Here is a 12,258-nt window from a genome sequence, read left to right as displayed (position 1 = left end):
AACGCGCGCAACTATAGAGGAGACATTGTTTCCAATAGGTAGCATGTCACCGATAGGAAAATTGCGTGAAACTCATACTAAAATGGCTTGGGGTAATGTAAATAACAAATGCCTGCTAAATCCCCATAAAGACTTAGCGTGGCAAGCCGTTCAAGAATGTTTGCCGACAAGAGCCTTTTTGAAAAAAAGGGAGTGCACGAGGAGTGCCCAATGTCCAAGAAAGAGGTGTGGGGGTGATGAAACGGTTAAACATTTATTTTGGGAATGTTTTTTTGCACAAAAAGTGTGGGGCCTACTAAGACAGTGGTTGAAAGATTTAAGTAAAGAAGAGTTGACATATGAACTTATAATGTATGGGAATTTGGAAAAAACCGGGGAAAAAAGGGAAATGTGTTGGTGGATAATGGTGAATTGTGTTAAAGATGCTCTGTGGAGAGCGAGAAACATCTGTGTATTTAAAAAATATGAAATATCTGAAAGAGTTGTAATCAATAGTATGGTTTGTTTGTTAAAGGATTATATTATGAGAATCTCACTTGGAAATAATGAAGAAGACAAAAGAAAGCTGTGGAAAGTACCAAGGAAGTATTTGAATATTTGTATGTAGGATAATGTGAGAGTATTGTGTGTTTGTTTACTCGACCTTTGTGTTTGTTTTTTTTTCCCCCTTGTGGGTTTCCCCATCTTGGGTTTTGATTTCAGAGTTTTGGCCGTTTATTTGTTTTTATTTCCTTATGAATGAACAGATGTAACTTTGATTATGAACAATAAAACTCTTTGAAAATTGAATTGGTTCTCTCAGGCCGAGGCTCAGCCATTGCACTCTGGCTTTGCTGACACCCTGCGAATTCCCCAAATGTGGGAATCTCAACTACATAATTTCTGGTAGTGGGGACTGCGTTCTCGCTTTCCCCTCATCATATGTTGAAAGAAAAATCAGTGGGAATGTTTGCGCTTATTTTCAATGACGACGTCATGCAATCTTCTGGCTTCCTAACTACAGTTTTATCAGTGAGTCCAGGGTAAGCAGGAGAGGAGGAGGGGATGCTGTCTTATTTAAAAAAGTCTGTGCAGCATTTGGGAGGCCTGTAAACATTAACAAACACAACTTTGGATGGGGCCTTCAGCTGTAAAGCCACATATTCAAAAGACTGAAAACTTCCAGGAGACAGCTGCTTACATCGAAATGATTCATTAATGACCTCAGTGAACTGCTGTCTGTGATCTGTGTTGATTTCGACTGTGTAATTATTGTTGGGGATTTTAACATCCATGTGGACAACCCTCAGGACAAAGGGACTAAAGACCTGAGTAACACTCTGGGCAACTTTGGGCTGACTCAGCATGTAACAGAGGCCACACATAATAGAGGACACACTCTTGACCTACTGATCTCCAAGCCTGAGCATTTCAAACATTGCTGTGTCTGATGTGGGCTTATCTGATCATTACTGTGTTTTCTTTGAAAGTAAAATCTCAGCCCACACAAATATATCAACAGCAGTGATCACAAAACGGTGTATAACTGAACACAGTGGTGAGATCTTTAACCAGGTCTTCCCATTAACACCTGACCTGTCCAGAGGGTCAGTCAATGAGCTCGTCAATAGCTTTAAGGCAAAACTGTTAAATGTAATGGATACTATTGCCCCCATTAAGGTGAAGGTTATCTCTGGAAGGAAAAAGTCTCCATGGAGAAACTCCACACTAGTGAAAAATGAAAAAAGAGAGTGTAGGAAAGCTGAGCGCAGATGGAGAAAAACAAACCTCCAGGTTCACTATGACATCTATAAAGAGAAACTTCACAATTATAATTTACAACTGAGGAGTGCAAGAAAGTCCTACTTCTCTGACATCATCACTAAAAACAGCCATAATGCTCGGGTCTTATTTTCTACAGTTGACAGGCTAACAAACCCTCCTGTGCCAGTGGCAGCTGAACTTCATTCGACCATGGCCTGCAATGACTTTGCCAAATTCTTCACAGACAAAATCCAAAAGATTAGACAAGCAGTTGGTACATCAACAGCAGATCCAGGATATGTACTGTGTCCACTGAAAAACTGTTTAAACACCATCAAAGAGTTTCACCCGATTAACAGCAAAGACCTGGAGGACATCTTAGGTCAACTGAACTCCTCCTCTTGCTGTTTAGATGTCCTGCCAACAAGTTTTTTCAAAAAGGTCTCAAAGACTTTAGAGTCAGACCTGTTACAGATCGTCGACTTTTCCTTAATGTCAGGTGTGTTTCCAGAACCACTAAAAACTGCTGTAATCAAACCTATACTGAAAAAGGACAATCTTGACAAGACACAAATGAAAAACTACAGGCCGATCTCAAATCTCCCATTTTTAAGTAAGATCATTGAAAAAGCAGTTTCTCAACAGCTCAATTACTTCTTAAAACAGAATAATTGCTACGATGCCTTCCAGTCAGGTTTTAGACAGAACCACAGCACTGAAACCGCTCTGACCAAAGTGTTTAATGACATATGTCTGAATACAGACAGTGGAAAAATGTCAGTCTTAGTTTTACTGGATCTCAGTGCAGCATTTGATACAGTTGACCACAACATATTACTCAAACGACTGGAGAACTGGGCAGGTCTTTCAGGAACTGTACTAAACTGGTTCAAAACATACTTAGAAAACAGGAAATACTTTGTATCAATAGGTAACTTCACATCTGAGCAGACAAGTATCACATGTGGAGTTCCCCAAGGTTCCATCTTGGGACCCCCTCTGTTTAACATCTACATGCTCCCACTGGCACAGATTATAAAGAACAACAAAATAAACTATCACAGCTATGCAGATGACACACAAATATATATCACAATGTCACCAGGAGACCGAGGCCCTGTACAGGCTCTTGGTAAATGCATTGAGGAAATTAATGACTGGTTGTGCCACAATTTTCTCCAACTAAACAAAAACAAAACTGAGGTAATAGTCTTTGGCGCCAAAGAAAAACGATTACAGGTCACCAGAGAACTTCAATCTATACATCTAAAAACCACAAACCAGGCGAGAAATTTGGGTGTAGTGATGGATGCAGACCTAAACTTAGAAAAACACATTAAGACGATAACAAAGTCAGCTTACTATCACCTCAAGAATATATCAAGGATAAAAGATCTGATGTCTCAACAGGACCTGGAAAAACTAGTCCATGCATTCATCTTTAGTAGGCTTGATTACTGTAACAGCATCTTTACAGGTCTACCTAAAAAATCAGTCAGACAACTACAGCTCATTCAGAGCTCTGCTGCTCGAGTCCTCACTAAGACCAAAAAAGTGGACCACATCAGTCCAGCTCTGAGGTCTTTACACTGGCTGCCTGTCCGTCAGAGGATAGACTTTAAAGTTCTGATGCTGGCCTATAAAGCTCTGAATGGTTTAGGACCAAAATACATCAATGACCTCCTGACCCAGTATGAACCTTCCAGATCCCTCAGGTCATCTGGATCTGGTCTTTTATCAGTTCCCAGAGTCAGAACCAGACACGGAGAAGCTGCATTCAGCTTTTATGCTCCTTATATCTGGAACAAACTCCCAGAAAGCCTCAGATCAGCTGAAACACTCAGTTTATTTAAATCCAGGTTGAAGACTCATCTATTCTCAGCTGCATTTGAATAAAGCACCAAATCCACACTTTTAAGCTTAAATTTCAAAACTTACATTAACTACTGATTTTATCTACTGTTCTGATTTTATCTGTTTTGATTTTACATACTGCTTTGTTTGTTTGTTTGTTTGTTTGTTTGTTTGTTTGTTTGTTTGTTTGTTTGTTAAGTGGGTTAGAGCTCTGGGTAGCTCCCCAGCTGGGTCTAGACTGGGTCTAGAGAGTATTTTAAATTCAGGGAATTTAAAATAGAAAGTAGCTCGTCCACAGAAGGACTGGTAGCTCCCCTTACGATAAGGGTTCAGATCGCGCGAACAGGTGTGAAATGTGTGTGTTTAGTTAGTTAGTTTGTTTGCTTGTTTTAATCAATTTTAAATCATACTTTTTATTTGTTTTTGTTTCTAATGTCTCTCTAAAGCACTTTGAATCACCTTGTTGTTGAATTGTGCTATACAAATAAATTTGCCTTGCCTTGCCTTTGTTCAAAATCACTACCCTTTCAGCTTGTTCGTGGCCACCAACAGATTAGGTCTGTTATTTTCATGTTTATTTTGCCATTTTATCTGCATAAAGCTTTTAAGTAACTTCAGTTCTTTTCATAAATATAAAATAATTATTACTTTTTACATTTTTAACCCTTTAAACACCAGTTTGTTTGTCCACTGCGACTAGCTGGAAGACAACCTCAAATCTTGCAATTTTATATAATTGAGTTGCTACTGAAATTTCTTGTATTATTAATAGTAGAGTATGGGTCATGTAATTGATTCACATCAACATTGATTATAATGCATTGTTATTTTTGTGCAGAGAGAGCAAAAACATGAAAACTCCCTCTCAGCTTGTTCGTGGCCAAAAATGGCCACCCCTTGTTTACAACTACAAAATGCTATAAAATTCATATATATTAAGAAAAATTTCCACTTTTTTTTACTTGATTTTTTAGATTAGCATCAGTGCTGTTCATGAAAATCAAAATTTCATTCAAATTCAGAATTCTAACCCTTTAAATACCAGTTAGATCACATAATCCTAGGAACTCATAAATGGAAAAAATCACAAAACCCCAATTTTTTTCCAAATAAAACATGCAAACTGAATTATTTTCTAACCATGATGGAGGTTAGATGCATAGCAATAAGTAAAAGTATCAATGAGTTTTATGTATCTTTGTTTTTTTTGGTGCAGTAACAGAAAAACAAAAAAACTCCCTCTCAGCTTGTTCGTGGCCAAAAATGGCCACCCCTGTTTACGTTTACAAAATACTATAAAATTAATATATATTAAAACATTTTTCTACTTTCATTGACTTGACATTTCACACCTGAGCCTCAACTCTCGTGGCCCGGTACCAAAGGACTCACGGACCGGGGGTTGGGGACCGCTGATCCAGATGAAGACGTGAGCCAAAGATCCTTTAAGTTTCATCTGATGAACTTACCTTTTCCTACATATGAAAAATGATGTGGTGTGAAGTAAATCGGGTTTGTATATATGTAGCCTCAGATGAGCATGAAATTTCATTTTTGACCTGCTTAATAGCAGTCTCAAATATTAAAGTCTTGGTGTTACAAAATCAATTGACATGTGCAGCAGCTGAAATATGACACCAAAGGCCACTCTTAATACAGACAGAAGTCGGGTAGTCAAAAATCTCTTATTCTGCTTTTTGTATTCTGAACTTCTTGAGTGGACAGCCAACAATCCTACAAATAGACTAGAGGATGTGCTTGAAATGTTTGTTAAAACAAATAACTGGACCTTACTTGTTAAGCTCAATGTTCTGACTGTCACATGGAGTCTTTCAGGTTGTTTTACGTTTACTATCACAAATGAATGTTTTTTTCCCCTAATGAATATACATTTTAGGTCTAAAGTGTCTAAAATCTGCAGTTTTGGAATTTTTCATGTGGATAACAAAATTAAAAAACAGAAAAAAAACACTCCAAAAAAAAACAAGTGATACATGTCACGAAGGACTGACATAATTTGATTCATAAGACTTTATTTGATATTCACACACACCATATTAACGGTTTCAGATAGTTCATCAGCCATATTGATCAGTCTAAGGCAGGTGGTTTTGTATGCTGAATAAAAATCCTGTCGACAAACGTCAAATGTTACGTACGGTTCAAAATGACTCCCGTACAAGACTGTAGTAAGGTCTACTATTGACCAGTAAGAAACCACCACACTCACACTGCAATGGGGTCCACAAGATTTAGTTTTCTTCGTCCAAGTCAGACTACAGGCTGAGGACACAACTCCGGCCTGGAATCCAAGGCCCAAAGCCATGAACTTCTTCTTTTTGCATGTTGTTGTAAGTTAAAATCCTAATAAAACATCTAATTATATATTTACCTGCTGACTGCAAAACAGCCACCACACCTCCGTCTGTCACTTCTCCTCCATTAGAAGCTGCAGCAGACGACATCATGCCTGCAGCGCAGGAGCCTGCAGCTATTCCAGCTGAGTTGAAACCTGCAGCTCCCAGAAGAGCAGGAGCAGTGACTACAGCACCTACTGCAGGAAGACAAGACATGTATCAGACATGGATCGGGCTTTGATTCAAATTAGTTAAAGATAAATAAACTGCTTACTTGCTCCTGCAGCAGTACACACAGCTGTCACTATAACACAACATAAGAACACACATTAACATCTAACTGGGCCATAGCTCAGCACACAGCTGATCAAGGATTTAGATCAAGTAACTGAGCTACAGAGAAGACGGGGAGGCTCTACGCTACGATGGAGTTTTAGAGCCACAAGAAAAAAGTTGTTGATATGGACATTACTGTTCCACAACAAACTGCTATAATTACTGTTTCTGCTACAAAATTCCTTATTTAGATGAGTTAGTGAAACAAATTGATCAGCCATTGTGTGATACAACATTCAACTTCTTTATTACACGAGGATGTAACCATCGATAACCTTGCATCTGTCCATTAGATCGTGGCTCAAGAGTTGGCAGTTTGTCTTGTAATTGGAAGGTTGCCGGTTCAAGCCACGGCTCGGACAGTCTTGGTCGTTGTGTCCTTGGGCAAGACACTTCACCTACCGCCTACTAGTAGAGGCCAGAGGGCCCGATGGCGTGATATGGCAGCCTCGCTTCTGTCGGCCTGCCTCAGGGCAGCTGTGGCTACAACTGTAGCTTGCCTCCACTAGTGTGTGAATGTGAGAGTGAATGAATAGTGGAATTGTAAAGCGCTTTGAGGGTCTTGAAAAGCGCTATATAAATGCAATCCATTATTATTATTACCAGCCCTTTTTTTGGTACAACCTAATACTTATCACCACACTGCGTTTATGAGCTAAAACCAGGGAGTTTTAGCTCATGAGCTAAAACTCCTGGTGAAAAGCATTTTAAAGTTGTGTTCTGGTTATTTTAGCTCATGTTTCCTTCTTGCTAAAACCAATTCTGAAGTACGGTTTCACCAACTCAGATGATATACAGTAGCAACCATGGCAGCTTGCCTTGAGACAGCTGTAATCTCCACATTTTGACTTTATTCTCAAAATGATCGATAATACCTTTCTTAACTTTGCCCTAATACTACATCGTATTATCCTCACTGCAGCACAGTTACATGTAATTGTTTCAGGAAGAAACACTTGGTTACTGATCATCAGGATGCTTCACAATGAATACATGTATTGATATGTATTTATGAGTTTTAGAGACAAAAATAAATAAATAAATAAGCAAATAGGTTTGTTACCTGCCCGGCTGTGATGGCTAAGGCTGTCACTGAAACACAAGAAAGAAAATAAAAGATCTCACCACAGCTCAGTCTGGAATAATTAAGACATTATCTGTAATGCTAGAATCATCAACTCATATAATGTAGAGATGATCTGAAAAAGGCAGCTGTACTCACACTGTATATACATAACACTATTTATACCAATTCCATGTGCAATACTCAACTGTATATACATAACACTATTTATTACATATTACTTACGTCTTGTATATTGTACATTTTATATATATATATGTTTTTCCTCATGTTAATACTGTCCATATGTACATAGCGCTGCAGAACTGTACCCCCCCCCCCCCCCCCCCCCAGCATGTTTACACTGAGTATGAGATGCTCTGTACAACTGTATAGTGACAATAAAGGCATTCTATTCTATTCTATTCTATTCTATTCTATAGACCCATTGTTCCACTCAGGATGAGAAACCTAAGATTGGACTGTGTCTTAAACAGAAGTGAGCATCAGCTGTTATTTCCTGGATAATGAAACTGAATGGGCGTCACTGGGTCTATGAAGTAAATAAACTTCCTTTAGTCATCATAGAACAAGTGATTGTGAGGCTGGATCTCAGGAGGTTTGACATAGTTATTTATTTTATTTATTTTATGTTTTTTATTATGTATTTCACACACATGTGTTATTTCAAGGATTGTTCTTTCTATTTTAATCCTTATGTTAAATCAACTGCTTAAAATAAACACAAACAAAAAGGAGGTTATGATACGGAGCGTGTTTGAATGTTATTTGGGTCACTGAAAATGTGTCTGCATTATGTGTGTCCATTCTTTGGGGTGTGGTATGCAACAGAAGAAAGACTGCAGGTACCAATTAGTGTAGAATTTCCTCACATACTTGAGTCATACCTTGATTCTGGTTTAATCTTGTTAAGAAAAATAGTGAGAAACAGAAATGGAAATAAAATGGGTGAGTATAAAAGGCTTATCACAGCAGACACAAGAGCAGAAGGTGAGAGGAGTTATAAAAACAACCAACGTTTGAGAAGCCCTGGACAGGAGATCCTATGAAATGGCAGCACTGGAGATCATGACAAGACACACGTTCAGGAAAGTTTATTACACTGCATTTAATCCCAGTCATTTTCAGAGAGAGATTAAAGGTTGAAGACTGATTTATAACAAGTCCCCACACAAACATAGATAAAGCACTAAAAGTGCCTCACTGACGAGCAAGAAGTGCAATAAATAACTGAGAAGTGATACATGCTGTATGGGCGTCGCACATATGACGAGTTAGGAGTGAGAACGTGTTGATCTGCAGGGAAGCAGGAGACTGTTGTTATAGAGTGGATTGAGGATTTTTATTCTTTATTTCTATTTTTCAAGACTTTGTGAATTGTCTTTTTTTAAATAACTTGGCTTACCCTTTTTGGTTTTGTTAATATTGGCAATAGTGTGAAGTACTATTGTTGGGTTCGAATATATTTATTATATAGGTCATCCAGTTAAGGTAAATGTCATGTTTTGAATTGTTAGAATCTGATGAGCATTATTTTATTTTCTTTTTTGTTGTTTTGTTTTTCTGTTTTCCCCCTGAGAGATTACCACCTTAACGTGGTCAGGCGATGTGATGGCTGCAGTTACAGCCACACAGTGGTAATATCAGTGTAGAGGCTTACACACAACACTGCATTCACATTGGTCTTTCTTTAAATATAAGGTTTAATTTACAGGATAATAAATGACTGGTTTTGGTCTCAGTTAGGTTTTTGTGTGCTTTACCCCTTTTTGTGATTTTTGTGGGCTGATCAGCCACTATTTAAGTTTCCCCCGTTGTCTTTAGTGAGGTCAGTTTGTTTGAGGTATCAGTATTGGTTGTTGTTAACTTTGAGTAGAGTTCTGTTATTTTGACCTCTTTTATGGGCACATATGATTTTTTTTTTTGTATAATTTAACCAACTATGTTGTTGGGTTAAGTTAAAAAAAACATGGGGGGGGGGGGGGGGGGGATGACTGTACTGCAGTGGCCCTGAGAGGCCAAACGCAAACCATCAAAAAGGAAAGTTATGAGTTTAATGTTAAAATACGAGAGCGTTTCTCTCGTATCTGTCCTGATACTGCTATTTCATCTGCTATAAACAATAACCATACACTATTATTGCAATCTATACTACAGCTCAAAAGTCTGTAGAGAATTAGAAATGTCTTATTTTCTGACAACAGTAAAAATCGTTTAGAAGTTTTACTAAATTAATCAGAAGCGTAAAGAAATATAAATAATTAACGGTAACATTTATCATAAATCACAAATGAGATTTAGTGGAATATCTACTTAGTGTTGTTGAGACTCTCCAATTCTTTTTGTCTCGGTAGAGATCACGCAGAGATGTTTCCAAATTTCACACAATCCTTTTATTACCCATTTTCCTTACAGATGCATCTGGAGATCAGCACACTGCATCCTGTGCAGTCCTACTCTAAAGGCTGATCTGAAGAGTTTCACACAACAGCTACAGTTATAGTCTCTGGTCTCCAATTTCTACAGTAAATCCCCCACAATGGAAAAACACTGGTAAAGTGGCCTGGGGTGCTGACACCCTGACCCCCATCTCCTTTTAAGGTAATGTACATTGGCAATTGTCTGCCCCTCACCCTCAGTAAATCTTGCTACTGTCCTGTGTTTGGGGTTAATTGCCCCACTTCCCTGCACCCCAGTTCTTTGTTCCCATCCCAGGACTATTTTCTATTTTCTAATCTTAAATCCTATAAACAACAAAATCATACTACGACACACACTAATAAACTACATTCACTATGACCTCAATACCTATTAGACAGTCCATTATTTCTACAGTGTACTGTTATGAAAACAACAGAATGATGATGAGACACTGTGGTAAAGTCTTACAGGTATATTTGCAGATAGTTATCAATACAGGATAAACACTGTGGGCTCCAGGAGACGGGGCAGAGGTAGGGAAGGTTGTCTGGAGGCACACTCAGACACTGTCACAGAAGGTCATGGAGATCCGTAACACTGAAACGTCTGCACAGAAACAAAGAGTGAGCAACCCATCTTGCCTCAATGATTACCGCCCAGTAGCACTCACCCCCATCATCACTAAGTGCTTAGAGCGACTGGTCCTAGCACACTTCAAATCCTGTCTCCCCCCCACCCTGGACCCCCACCAATTCGCATACCGCCGGAACAGGAGCACAGAGGATGCAGTCTCCATCGCAATGCACTCTGTCCTCTCACACCTGGACAACAACAACACCTACGCCAGAATGCTGTTTATAGACTTCAGTTCAGCATTCAATACAATCCACCCCTCACAACTCATCAGGAAACTGACAGACCTGGGTATCAGTTCCCTCATCTGCAAATGGTTACTGGACTTCCTGACCAACCGTCCCCAACATGTCCGGCTGGATAACCGCTGCTCATCTACCATCACAATGAACACCGGTGTACCACAAGGCTGTGTGATGAGCCCTTTCCTCTACTCCCTCTTCACCCACGACTGCAGACCTGCTGATGGTTCCAACACCATCATTAAGTTTGCAGATGACACCACGGTGATTGGCCTCATCAGTGACAACGATGAGGCCGCCTACAGGGAGGAGGTGGATCGTCTGGCTGAGTGGTGCGACAGAAACAACCTGCTGCTTAACACCGAGAAGACCAAGGAGCTCATCGTGGACTACAGGAGGAATGCTGACCCACATCCACCCATCCACATTAAGGGGACGGCTGTGGAGCGTGTGAGCAGCTTCAAGTTCCTGGGAGTCCACATCTCCGAGGATCTCACCTGGACGACCAACTGCTCCAAGCTGGTCAAGAAGGCTCACCAGCGCCTCTTCTTCTTGAGGACTCTGAGGAAGAACCACCTGTCCTCAGACATCCTGGTGAACTTCTATCGCTGCACCATCGAGAGCATCCTGACCAACTGTATAACAGTCTGGTACGGGAACTGCTCTGCCTCGGACCGGAAGGCGTTGCAGAGGGTCGTGAAAACTGCCCAGCGCATCGCCGGAGCACCACTTCCTGCCATAAAAGACATCTACAGGAAGCGGTGTCTGAAAAGGGCTGGGAAAATCATCAAAGACCCCAGTCACCCATCACATGGACTCTTCACCCTCCTGCCCTCTGGGAGGCGCCACAGGAGCCTCCGGACTAAGACCACCAGGTACCGGAACAGCTTCTTCCCCACAGCTGTCAGACTCCTGAACTCTGCCTCCTGACATCTGACCCACGTTAAACTCATGGACTGAACATACACACACACACACAATGGACAACTGTACCCTCAAACACACAATAATAACATGGAGTGAACCACCACTCACAACCACTAGCACTTTATATAGCCTCTGTAGAAACTATCTACACCCTCACTTATCTTAACTGCACTACTGTATAGCTCTGTGTAAATAATCATTCTGTACATTCGATAATTTTTAATCCTACAACTGTTTACAACTTGCATAGTTCCCATTTCTGTATAGCTGTATATCCCAGATTCTGTAAAGTTATTTATTTCATATTCTGTATAGTTTTTCATATTTATATCCTGTTCATATCCTGTACATAGCTTGTACTCACTACAGCCTGTACATACTTATAGTTATAGAATATTCACAACCTACTTCATACCGTGTACATTATAACATACCATAATAGACCCATTTCTGTAATATACTCACATATCTATATTATTGCTAATATATATTGTAATATATCTATATCACTAAAGCACTTCTGGATGGATGCAAACTGCATTTCGTTGCCCTGTACCTGTGCATGTGCAATGACAATAAAGTTGAATTCTATTCTATTCTATTCTATTCTATTCTATTCTATTCTATTCTATTCTATTCTATTCAAAGGCAAGAACTGATG

The 12,258-nt window shown here is 39.6% G+C and overlaps 1 pseudogene; it reads left to right on the top strand.

Moving 5' to 3' along the window:
* The first annotated feature begins 781 nt into the window (after positions 1-781).
* Positions 782-916, top strand: LOC145430257 (U1 spliceosomal RNA; annotated as a pseudogene).
* Positions 917-12,258: the final 11,342 nt, after the last annotated feature.

The sequence above is a fragment of the Astatotilapia calliptera genome, chromosome 7 (assembly GCF_964374335.1).
Source record: "Astatotilapia calliptera chromosome 7, fAstCal68.1, whole genome shotgun sequence".
NCBI lineage: Eukaryota > Metazoa > Chordata > Actinopteri > Cichliformes > Cichlidae > Astatotilapia > Astatotilapia calliptera.
Note: the sequence above shows the minus strand (reverse complement) of the source record. Positions and strands in the feature narration are given on the sequence as shown.